This window comes from Ovis aries, chromosome 1 (genome assembly GCF_016772045.2).
Source record: "Ovis aries strain OAR_USU_Benz2616 breed Rambouillet chromosome 1, ARS-UI_Ramb_v3.0, whole genome shotgun sequence".
Classification (NCBI taxonomy): domain Eukaryota; kingdom Metazoa; phylum Chordata; class Mammalia; order Artiodactyla; family Bovidae; genus Ovis; species Ovis aries.
The window spans coordinates 265,441,971-265,455,553 of NC_056054.1; positions in this window are offsets into that span (position 1 = coordinate 265,441,971).

The window sequence follows — 13,583 nt, forward strand, 5'->3', positions numbered from 1 at the left end:
TCCTTTTCCCTTCATAAAACACGATCCATTCCTCATACCTTCTTTATCAAAAACACACAACCTACTTTCCTTAAGCAACCCCAAACTAACCTTAATATTAGCATTTTATAGATTGGTGAGCATAAATGTTGTTGTTGTTCAGTTGCTCTGTCTTGTCCAACTCTTTGCAACCCCATGGACTGCAGCACACCAGGCTTCCCTGTCCTTCACTGTCTCCAGGAGTTAGTTCAAACTCATGTCTATTGATTCAGTAATGCCATCCAACCACCCTATCCTGTGTTGCCACCTTCTCCTCCTGCCTTCAATCTTTCCCAGCATCAGGGTCTTTTATAATGAGGTGACTCTTTGTATCAGATGACCAAATTATAAGCTTCAGCATCAGTCCTTCCAATGAATATTCAGGCTTGATTTCCTTTAGGATTGACTGATTTAACCTCCTTGCTGTCCAACAGACTCTCAAGAGTCTTCTCCAGCACCACGGTTCAAAAGCATCAGTTCTTTGGTGCTCAGGCTTTTTGATGGTACAACTCTCACATCCGCACATGACTACTGGAAAAACCATAGTTTGATTACACAGACATTTGTCAGTAAAGTGATGTCTTTGCTTTTCAATACATTGTCTAGGTTTCTCATTGCTTTTCTTCCAAGGAGCAAAGGCTTTTAATTTCATGTCTGCAGTCACTGTCTACAGTGATTTTGGAGTTCAAGAAAATAAAATCTTCCACTGTTTCCACTTTCCCCCCATCTACTTGCCATGAAATGATGGGAGCAGATGCCATGATCTTAGTTTTTTGAATGTTTAGTTTTAAGCCAGCTTTTTCACTCTCTTCTTTCACCCTCATCAAGAGGTTCTTTAGTTCCTCTTCACTTTCTCCCATTAGGGTGGTATCATCTGTATATTTGAGGTTGTTGATATTTCTCCCTGCAATCTTGATTACAGCTTGTGTTTCATACAACCTGGCATTTTGCATGATGTACTCTGCATATAAATTAAATAAGCAGGGTGACAATATACAGCCTTGGTGTACTCCTTTCCCAGTTTGGAACCAGTCCTTTTTTCCATGTCCAGTTCTAACTGTGGCTTTTTGTCCTTAATACAGACTTCTTAGGAGGCAGGTAAGGTGGTCTTGTATTCCTGTCTCTTTAATTTGTTGTAATCCACACAGTCAAAGATTTTAGCGTAGTCAATGAAACAATAAACTTTTTTTTATTCCCTTGCTTTTTCTATGATCCAACACATGTTGGCAATTAGATCTCTGGTTCCTCTGCCTTTTCTAAATCCAGCTTGTACATCTTGAAGTTTTCAGTTCACTTACTGTCGAAGACTGTCTTGGAGAAGTTTGAGCATGACCTTGCTAGCATGTGAAAAGAGTGCAGTTGTGCGGTAGTTTGAACATTCTTCAGCATTGTCCTTCTTTGGTATTGGAATGAAAATGGAACTTTTCCAGTCCTGTGGCCACTGCTGAGTTTTCCAAATTTGCTGACATATTGAGTGCAGCACTTTCACAGCATCATCTTTTAGGATTTGAAACAGATAAGCTGGAATTCCGTCACCTCCACTAGCTTTGTTTGTAGTGATGCTTCCTAAGGCCCACTTGACTTCACACTCCAGGATGTCTGGCTCTAGGTGAGTGACCACAGCATCATCATTATCTCGTTCATTAAGATCTTTTTTATACAGTTATTTTGTGTATTCCTGCCACCTCTTCTTAATATCTTCTGCTTCTGTTAGGTCCATACCTTTTCTGTCCTTTATTGTGCCCATCTTTGTATGAAATGTTCCCTTAGGATCTCTATTTTCTTGAAGAGATCTCTAATCTTTCCCATTCTACTGTTTTCCTTTATTTGTTTACATTGATCACTGAGGAAGGCTTTCTTATCTCTCCTTGCTATTCTTTGAAGCTCTGCATTCAGATGCGTAAATATTTCCTTTTCTCTTTTTGCCTTTTGCTTCTCTTCTTTTCTCAGCTATTTGTAAGGCCTCCTCAGACAACCATTTTGCCCTTTGCATTTCTTTTTCTTGGGGTTGGTTTTGATCACCACCTCCTGTGCAATGTTACAAACCTCTGTCCATAGTTCTTTTGGCACTCTCTCTGTCAGATCTAATCCCTTGAATCTATGTGTCACTTCCACTGTATAATTCTAAGGGATTTGATTTAGGTCATATCTGAATGGTCTAGTGGTTCTCCCTACTTTCTTCAATTTAAGTCTGAATTTTGCAATAAGGAGTTCATGATCTGAGCCACAGTCAGCTCCCAGTCTTGTTTTTGCTGGCTGTATAAATGCTAGTGATAATTTCTAAAAAACCTTTGCTTTCTTATAGAAGGCATCTCAGGATGGCACCAAGCATTTTTCATCAATAGCCCAAAGTTGCTTTGTAAGAGGAAATTAGTTTTCAAGAATCAGTGTTTCAGAATCTTATTTTATTTGGAAATGACCTAGGTATTCAATAAGCTTTTATCATTCAGTTTAGCATAACCCTAGAAATTCAGGTTACCAAAATCTGCAGAGACCATTTTAGACAGATATTCCTAAAGTATAATTATTCTTAATACAGTTTATCTAAAAGTTCCTATCTCATTTACATTCTTTCCTGAGAGGTTTCTTTACTTGAGTTACTTTCCTTCTTGATAAACTTGTAACAGATATAATAATATTTAACTTATATTAAACCTAGGAACAATGAAAATATTGTGCTTAAAGTTAATGACTCTTAGACATGTCTGTATTAGTTAGATCAACATATGTTGACACCGGGTATTAACTTAATACTGAATATTTCCCAGTTCACACGGACCTGAAATTCATTTAGGTTGATTTCTCTTGTATTTAGAGTTGTTTGATTTGTAAGTGCTTACTTTTCTTTCTGCCGATTAGATTATAGCTCATTTACAAACTAACCTCAGCAATCACCAATATTATCCAAAGACAAAGACACGTACGGAGACACATGTGCATCCAAACAGACACAAGAGATCTCATAGCTTTGTTTTCCAAACTTAGCTATGAATCAGATATCACAATATGAAACTCACTACTTGTAAATAGCAGTTGGAATAAGAAAATTTTAAAAAGGCTTTATTTCCTTTTTTTCCCTTCAATTTCAGGAATTAGAGATAGTCTAGATAAGCCATCCAGAGAGCTCTGGTCTCAAGGCATAATTAGAGTTATTTCCTCAGGGCAAGGATTCTAAAGAGATAATTTTCCCTTCAAACTTTCTCTGGAGGTTAAAGAATATTGTGACCACACTGTCAAAAAGCATATTTATTTTTTTGTGGTCATAGTTTCAGAGCCAAATTTTAGGCCAGATAGTGCTCAAGTTGGCCCTAACTGGCTGATAAAATAGCTGTCCCAGAAGGGATTGTCCCTCTGAGAGGTGGGGGTCTTAGTTAGATCAGCTCCAGGCTGTTGAGTACAGGAGAAAAGTCTTAAACATAAGGGAACTTCAGTCTATTTTCCCATCCTATGGCAATAAAGATCTAATATTGTTAGGCTATTCTTCCTTGTCATTGGATCATAATGTATGGGGTAATCAGTCATTTAAAAGCTTTCCCAAAAGGCTCCTAGGTGAGAGGTAGGCTTCCAGTTTTAGCTTGAGCCGTTTGTACCAGATGTCTGTGTGCTCAGACCAAACCAAACCAGAAGCTTACCAACCAGAAGTCACACTTCAAATAAAACAAAAGGCAAAGAGATACCCAAGAAGTCAATAGCCAAATGGCATAAATGTCAAATGTGACTTCCCAGTCCCATTAGACCTGTGACCTGGCAGAGTCAGTGCTAGGTGGCATTTTTTAGTTTCGATATAATTTCAAGCAATTTCATTTGATTTTCTGCAAAGAAGTTACTCTGTCGTTTCCTCTTTTAGAATCTCCTAAATACTAAAGAAAGGATTCCATTTAGTCTGTTTGATCTTATGGCCAGCATTTTCTAAGTGTGTGCAAAAATATCAATTTTGGAATATCAAAAGAACTCCAATTTGGACATATTTGTTGAGAGGTCCTTCAGTATAATTTCTCCGATTAACTACATTTGTTAGTTACCCAGTCATGTCCAACTCTTTGTGACCCCGTAGACTGTAGCTCTCCAGGCTCCTCTGTCCATGGAATTCTCCAGGCGAGAATACTGGAATGGGTTGCCATTCTCTTCTCCAGGGAGTCTTCCTGACCCATGAATCAAACCTGGGTCTCCTGCACTGCAGGCAGATTCTTTACCATCTGAGTCACCAGGGAAGTTCAGTTAACTAGGTAATTGCAAGTATATAAGTATATAGGTTCAGTTAACTAGATACTTGCAAGTATGTAAGTCTGTATATATTGTACATAAATCTAGTTGGAATGTTAATCAGAAGTTGAATTTCTGATGCTCTTCATTTCTGTTTTTGAGATACCATTTCCCATTTTAAGTTGAATTTGTCAGGGACAAAAATCACTAGGGAAATTGTGTGGTGGGCCTGTGTGCTGCTTGTTGGCTTACCTCCTCCAGGAGTCATCCCAAAGTTGTTTCAGCCCATCTTACTTGTCTCAGATTCTGCCTCTGGCAATCGAAGATGACTGTGGCTGCTCAGGTCGCTAAATGGCCAATTGTTATTGTGACCCCCGGACAAGCAAGTGTTTTAATTAATGAATGGGTTTCCCTAAGGGACCACTGCATGGTGTGAGGACTAGGCCTCCACCACTTCTGTAAATTTCTCAGTCACCTGAGAAAACTGGAACCAGCTGGGAGGAGACTGGTCCCTTTTCTTCATTCTCTTCACTTTTATCCCGACAAATTCTATAAAGGCAGCAGAACTGAGGAAAAGTGACAGGTCAGCCTCTTACCTAACCACTCAGTCCTCTGCAGCAGAGCGATGTTGGTAACTTTCAGCCAAGCCCCCAATATTCCTGAATTTTTTTCAGTTGAGCCCCTCAACCCAGTACCTTTCCACTGGGTGGGTATTCCGATGGTATCTTTCAACCAAGCCCCACACAGTGTCTGGACTATGAGTGGGTATTGTTCTTCTTCAGTTGCTAAGTCATATCTGACTCTTTGCAATCCCATGAACCACAGCACACCAGTATTCCCTGTCCTTCACCATCTCCCAGAGTTTTCTCAAATTCATGTCCATTGAGTTGGCAATTCCATCCAACCATCTCATCCTCTGTCATCCCCTTCTCCTCCTACTTTCAATCTTTCCCAGCATCAGGGTCTTTTCCAATGAGTTGGCTCTTTGCATCAGATGCCCAGAGCACTGGAGTTTCAGCTTCAGCATCAGTCTTTCCAATGAATATTCAGGTTGATTTTCTTTAGGATTGACTGGTTTCATCTCCTTGCAGTCCAAGGGACTCTCGAGAGTCTTCTCCAGCAACCCAATTCAAAACCATCAGTTTTTGGGTGTTCAGCCTTCTTAATGGTCCAGTTCTCACATCCATACATGAATACTGGAAAAATCATAGCTTTGACTATATAGACCTTTGGTGGCAAAGCGAATGTCTCTGATTTTTAATACACGTCTGGGTTTATCATAGCTTTCCTTCCAAGGAGTGAGGGTCTTTTAATTTTGTTGTGGCTGTCATTGTCCACAGTGATTTGGGGTATTAGTGGATGTGCCTCAGCATATTTCAGCTCCCCTCCCTCAGTATATTTCAGCTGGGAGGGGGAGCAGGTAACCTGCTCCACCACCAAATGAAACTCATGGTCTCAACCCATACAGGATATCCGAGAACCAGGAGAGTTCCCATCTGCACTCCCCAAGGAGGTGGATGGGCACAAGGCTCCCAGCTGCTGCTGGGACCAAAGCTCCAATCCCTCATGAAGTTCAGGCGAAGGAGGGAAGTCGACTTAGGTCACTTCATTGGCCACCATAACTGTTGACTAAAAAGATGTACAATGTGAGCGTTGCAAGGTGAGTTTTACTGGGGATAAAATGAGGGCTGCAGCCCAGGAGACATTACCTCAGATAGCTCTGAGAGACTGCTCCAAAGGGGTAGTAGGGGATGTAGATATTTAAGATTTTGGTGAAGGAGGGATTCATTGTAATTAAGTGCTTACTTTACGAAAGGTTCTCTGCTAGTCACGAGGAGCTGAAGTTACTATGAAGGGATTTAAGGATTCTCTAGACACGAAGAGATACAAGGATTGGGATCATGAAATCAGTTCCTGAAAATAATCTAACTATCCAAAGACCTATTACAGGTGCAGATTCTCTGGAGCACAGAGTGCCTCACTCTCCACCCTGATCTCCCTCAAGGGGTGTTGAAGGTTGGCGGCCAGAGCAGCATAGGCTTCAGTCTCCACAGAGGTAGACGGGAAATGCCCTTGTTGTTGCTCTTCAGTTGCTGGCAAAAGCTCTTGGCAAATGCCAATTTGTGGTTGACAATATCATCATTGGAAAAGACCCTGATGCTGGGAAAGATTGAAGACAGGAGAAGGGGACAACAAAGAATAAGATGGTTGGATGGCATCATCAACTTGATGGATATGAGTCTGAGCAAGTTCCAGGAGTTGGTGATGGACAGGGAAGCCTGGCGTGCTGCGGTCCATGGGGTCACAAAGAATCAGACATGACTGAGCAGCTGAACTGATACAAACATTTCAAAACAGAGAGACACTGTAGAGGAGAGTAACAGCACATATATCACCAAACTGTGCCAACCAACATCCAGACTCAAACAGTGTAGGAAGTCCCATATAGTAGCAATCTGGAGTCCCAACTGGGAAAGTTCTTCCACCCCACGGGTGAGACTTGAAAGTTGTAATTTAGGAGCTTCCGCTTATAACCCCAGGCCACAAACTGATCAACAGTTTGCAGGGAGAAATGTAGCTCTGGTTTCATGTTAATCTTTTTACAATGCTATTTTTATTTTATCTTGTAAGTGATAAGATGCTAGACCATGGGGGATTGGCCAGATTCAGGGGCTCAAGAGAATTTCAGGACTCACTCCCAATCTTATCTACAGTGCCCCTGGCTTACAGGTAACAACTGGTGCCCTCAGGAGCAGACAGATAGTCAGGGTAGTGTCCAGGCAGGCCGGCAGCACGGTTGGAGGCCTGCTCTGCCTCCTTGCTTCTGAAGCCTGAACAAGACTACTTCCATTAAATTCCCCTAATACCTGATTTTATGGAGTTTCTGCTATTAGGGTGTTTTTAATTGTTCAGAAATTGTTCAGCCAGGGGCCCATCTACCTCTTGCCTCAGAGGCATCTCCCAAGCACCCCAGCATGCTAGGACTCAGCAGCCTGGCCTTTAAAATCTTCCGCATGCTCTCCCCAAGCCAGGAGAACAGCTCATCAGGGCTGTGAGCTGACATCCCAAACCCACCAGTTCCTGCCTCCATGACCTCAGCTGCCATGAGCTTTAGTGCCACAGCTCAGCACACTGCTGACATCACAAGGTCACAGGGTCACATACTGAAAGGACCTGAGGGCCACAGGTCAGAGCCCAGAGTTCATGTCCCTGCCCTTCCCTTTCAGGGCAGCCCCGAGCGAGCCTGGGTCCTGCTGCTGTTGCTCTGTGGTGCCAGGACGGAGCCGGCCCTCCTGCGCACAGAGACCACAGGTCTCTGAGGTCACATCAGTGTGACTGTCAAATGTTTTAACAAGACTTCAACTTTGCTCTGGCTCTTTGTAGAGGGACAAGGTTCCTTTCTGCCCATGTCAGGCAGCAAAAGGCCCTTGACTGCAGTAAGCTGTGTCTGCCCCACCTTTTCCAGTTGTCGACTTAAAGAAGATGCACAATGTGAGAGTTACGAGTTAAGTTTTATTTGGGGCAAAATGAGGACTGCAGCCCAGGAGGCTGCCGGAGATAGTGTTGCCAAAATCTTGGCTCTCTGTGCATCAGTGCCAAGCAGAAATATGGAGACAGAGTTATGGAGGAGAAGGAGAGACTAGCTTTATAAATTTGCCAGGCAAAGGGGGAACAGAGTAGGCTAGTGCCTCAAGAACTATGCCCTCCTTCCTGGTGAGCAGGGAGAGGTTATATAGTCAGGCAGGAGTATGTGATAAGAATCAAGACAGTAACATGCTATTCATTCTGCAAGATTTCAGGGGCTTCCCTGGTGGCTCAGATGGTCAAGAATACGCTTGCAATGTAGGAGACCTGGGTTCAGTCCCTGGGTTGGGAAGATCCCATGGAGAAGGGAATGGCTACCCACTCCAGTATTCTTGCTTGGAGAATTCCGTGGACAGAGGAGCCGGGTGGGCTACAGTCCATGGGGGTCACACAGAGTTGGATGCGACTGAGCACAGCACAGCAGAGTTTAGAAAGGGCAATGTTGCTGACAAGATGAGGGGTGTGCAGGGTCTCAGGTGGTCTGTCTCCTGATCTTGATGAATCTCTCTGGTCCTTCAGTCTGGCCTCAGGTGGTTCATTGCTGATCCTCCTTTGATTAAGAACTGCTCTGCCTCTTGGAACTGAGAGGCCATGGAGGCTCGAGTCTTACCTATAGGAAATGCAGGACAAAAAGGCCTCTGTGTCCAGGAGTCCCACAAGGCACTGCTTCGCATCAATAACTAAGAGAAACTGCTCCAAAGAGGTAGGTGGGAAGGTCAATATATGTGATTTTGGTAAAGGAGTAGTTCGGCACAATCAAGCTCTTACTTTACAAAAGGTTTTCTGCTAGTCACAAGGAGGTGATGTCACCATGAAGGGATTTAGCACTTTTCTAAATATGAGCAACGGAATTCCAGAAAAACATTTACTTCTGCTTCATTGACTACATTAAAGCCTTTGACTGTATGAACCAAAACAAACTGTGGAAAATCCTTAAAGAGATGGGAATACCAGACCACCTGGCCTGCCTTCTGAGAAACCTGTATGCAGGTCAAGAAGCAACACTTAGAACCAGACATGGAACTGGTTCCAAATTGGGAAGGAATGTGTCAAGGCTGTATATTGTCACCCTGCTTATTTAACTTATATGCAGAGTACACCATGAGAAACGCTGGGCTTGAAGAAGCACAAGCCGGAATGAAGATTGCTGGGAGAAATATCAATGACCTCAGATATGCAGATGACACCACCCTTATGGCAGAAAGTGAAGAGGTACTAAAGGGCTTCTTGATGAAAGTGAAAGAGGAAAGGGAAAAAGCTGGCCTAAAACTCAACATTCAGAAACCTAAGATCATGGCATTCAGTTTCATCACTTCATGGCAAATAGATGGCGGAAACAATGGAAACAGTGACAAAATATTTTCTTGGGCTCCAAAATCACTGCAGGTAGTGATTACAGCCATGTAATGGAAAGGCACTTGCTCCTTGGAAGAAAAGCTATGACAAACTAAGACAACATATTAGAAAGCAGAGACATCACTTTGCTGACAAAGGTCCATCTAGTCAAAGCAATGGTTTTTCCAGTAGTCATGTATGGATATGAGTTGGACCATAAAGAAAACTGAGCACTGAAGAATTGATGCCTTTAAACTGTGGTGTTAGAGAAGACTCTTGAGAGTCCCTTGGACTGCAAGAAGATCCAACCAGTCAATCCTAAAGGAAATCAATCCTGAATATTCATTGGAAGGACTGACGCTGAAGCCAAAACTCCAATAATTTGGCCACATCATGCAAAGAATGGACTCACTGGAAAAGACCCTGATGCTGGGAAATATTGAAAGCAGGAGGAGAAGAAGACAACAGAGGATGAGATGGTTGGATGGCATCACGACTCAGTGGTCAAGACTTTGAGCAGGCTCCGGGAGTTGGTGATAGACAGGGAATCCTGGCGTTCTGCAATCCATGGGGTCGAAAGAGTCAAACATTACTGAGGAAATGAACTCAGCTGAACTGATGCAGAATATATCTTGTAAAATGCAGGACTGGATGAAGCTGAAGCTGGAATCAAGATTGCCAAGAGAAATACCAATAACCTCAGATATGCAGATGACACCACCTTTATGGCAGAGAGTGAAGAGGAACTAAAGAGCCTATTGATGAACGTGAAAGAGAAGAGTGAAAAAGCTGGCTTATAACTCAACAGTCAAAAAACTAAAGTAATGGCATCCTGTCAACATTCAAAAAACTAAGATCATGGCATCTGGTCCCATCACTTCATGGCAAATAGATGGGGGGTGGGAATGGAAACAGTGACAGGCTTTGTTTTCTTGTGCTCCAAAATCATTGTGGACAGTGACTGTAGCCATGAAATTAAGGCGCTTGCTCCTTGGAAGAAAAACGTGATAAACCTAGATAGTGTATTAAGAAGCAGAGACATCACTTTGAAGCTCCAGCACTTTGGCCACCTGATGCAAAGAGCCGACTCACTGGAAAAGACCCTGATTCTGGGAAAGATTGAAGGCAGGAGGAGAAGAAGACAACAGAGGATGAGATGGTTGGATGGCATCACCAACTCAATGGACATGAATTTGAGCAAGCTCCAGGAGATGGTGAAGGCTGGTGTGCTGCAGACCATGGGGTTGCAAAGAATTGGACACAACTGAGCAACTGAACAAAATATGAGCACCTCTGCATTCAGATGGGTATATCTTTCCTTTTCTCCTTCGTCTTTCACTTCTCTTCTTTTTGCAGCACTTCGTAAGGCCTCCTCAGACAGCCATTTTGCCTTATTGCATTTCTTTTGCTTGGGGATGGTTTTGGTCACCACTTCCTGTAGAATGTTACAAACCTCCGTCCATAGTCCTTCAGGCACTCTACCAGATCTAATCCTTTGAATCTATTTGTCACTTCCACTGTATAATCATAAGGGATTTGATTTAGGTCATACCTGAATGGCCTAGTGGTTTTCCCTACTTTCTTCAATTTAAGTCTGAATTTTGCAATAACAGTCAGCTCCAGGTCTTCCTACTGCTGACCGTATAGCGCTTCTCCATCTTTGGCTACAAAGAATATAATCAATCTGATTTCAGTATTGAGTATCTGGTGATGTCCATATGTAGAGTTGTCTCTTGTGTTGTTGGAAGAGGGTGTTTGCTATGACCAGTGTATTCTCTTGGCAGAACTCTGTTAGGCTTTGCCCTACGTCATTTTGTACTCCAAGCCCAAACTTGCCTGTTACTCCAAGTCAAGTTACTCTTGACTTCTTACTTTTGCATTCCAGTCCCCTATGATGAAAAGGACATCTTTTTTTTTTTTTCCTGTTAGTCCTAGAAGGTATTATAGGTCTTCATAGAGCAGAAGTAAAAGATATTAAGAAGAGGTGGCAAGAATACACAGAACTATACAAAAAAGATCTTCATGACCCAGATAATCACGATGGTGTGATCACTCATCTAGATGCAGACATCCTGGAATGCAAAGTCAAGTGGGCCTCAGGAAGCATCATTACAAACAAAGCTAGTGGAGGTGATGGAACTCCAGTTGAGCTATTTCAAATCCTAAAAGATGGGGGGACGGTCCTAAGATGGCAGAGGAATAGGACAGGGAGACCACTTTCTCCCCCACAAATTCATCAAAAGAACATTTCAAACCTGAGTAAATTCCACAAAACAACTTCTGAATGCCGGCAGAGGACATCAGGCACCCAGAAAAGCAGCCCATTGTCTTCGAAAGGAGGTAGGAAAAAATGTAAAAGACAAAAAGAGAGACAAAAGAGGTAGGGATGGAGCTCCATCCCAGGAAGGGAGTCTTAAAAAGAGAGAAGTTTCCAAACACCAGGAAACACTCTCACTGCTGAGTCTGTGGCGAGCCTTGGAAGCATAGAGGGCAACATAACAGGGAGGAAAAATATATAAATAATTAAAACCCACAGATTACGAGCCCAGTGGTAACTCCCCCAGCGGAGAGACTGCACAGATGCCTGCATCCACCACTAGCAATCGGGGGCTGGGCAGGGAGGCGCGGGCTGCATTGCTTTTTAAGGATCGGGCTGAATGCCCCAAGGATAACCAGAGCGAATTAACTTGGGCTAGCAAACCAGACTGTGGGATAGCTACCACACAAAAAGCTCTAACATAAGACACTGCCAGGACTGCACACAGAACAGAGGACGGAACAGAATTAGCCGGCTGCAGACCATCCCCCTCCGGTGACAGGCAGCCAGAGCTGGAAGGGCTGGAAGGGGGCAATCGCAGCCCCAGAGAGACATTAACTACCAAACTGCAAACAGGCTTCTTTGCTAACTAAGACTTCTTGGGGTCCTGGACAGTCGTCATCTGCCTGAGAAGGTGCACCAGTTGTACACTCAGAAAACTGAGCAGCAGAGATGGGAGAGGCGGTAAGTCACAGCAACCATGCTCGCCAAACACCTGAGCTACTCGGACCTGGGGAGGGCACAAAACGCAGGCCCAACTGAGTCTGTGCCTCTGAGGACTACCTGAGTGCCTGAGCCTGAGTGGCTTAGACCTGGGAGGCGCACACAGCCTAGGCTGGCCTCAGATGGTTCCCAATGGAGCAACCTAGAGCCTGAGCGTGAGCAGGGGCAGGCCCAGTGTGGCTGAGACACTGCGAGCACATGCCAGTGTTATTTGTTTGCATCATCTCTCCCTCCCCACAGTGTGACTGAATAAGTGAGCCTAAAAAAAAGTGTCCACCACTGCCCCCCTTGTGTCAGGGCGGAAATCAGACACTGAAGAGACCAGCAAACAGAAGAAGCTAAACCAGAGGGAACCACCTTGGAAGTGAAAGGTGCAATAGATTAAAACCCTGTCGTTAGTACCGACTACATAGGAAGGGGCCTATAGATCTTGAGAAATATAAGCCGGACCAAGGAACTATCCGAAAATGAACTGACCCCACACTGCCCACAACACCACCAGAGAAAGTCCTAGATATATCTTTACTATTTTTACGATCATTCTTTTTTTCCTTTTCTTTTTCTTTTTTTTAACCTTTTTTAATTTTTAAGTCCTCTATTACTCCTTTAATTTTCATTTTTATAACCTACTATTACTTTTCAAAAAAAAGACCCTATTTTTAAAACAAACTTCATACATATATATTTTAAATAATTCTTGTGACTTTGTTTTTTCTTCTTCTTTTCTTTAATATTGTATTTTTGAAAATCCAACCTCTACTCTAGATTTTTAATCTTTGCTTTTTGGTATTTGTTATCAATTTTGTACCTTCAAAAACCCAATCTTCAGTACCCATTTTTAATTGAGAATGAGATTACTGGCTTGACTGCTCTCTCCTCCTTTGGACTCTCCTTTTTCTCCACCAGATCGCCTCTGTCTCCTCCCTCCCCTTCTCTTCTCTACCCAATTCTGTGAATCTCTGTGTGTTCCAGACGGTGGAGAACACTTAGGGAACTGATTACTGGCTGGATCTGTCTCTCTCCTTTTTATTCCCCCCTTTTATCCTCCTGGCCACCTCTGTCTCCTTCCTCCCTCTTCTCTTCTCTGTATAACTCCGTAAACATCTCTGAGCGGTCCAGACTGTGGAGCACACATAAGGAAGTCATTACTGGCTAGCTTGCTCTCTCCTCTTTTGATTCCACCTCATCTCATTCGGGTCACCTCTAACTCGCTCCTCCCTCTTCTCTTCTCCATGTAACACTGTGAGCCTATCTGGGTGTCCCTCAATGTGGAGAAACTTTTCATCTTTAACCTAGATGTTTTATCAACGGTGCAGTACAGAAGGAGAAGTCTTGAGACAACTGTAAAAATAAGACTGAAAACCAGAAGCAGGAGGCTTAAGTCCAAATCCTGAGAACATCA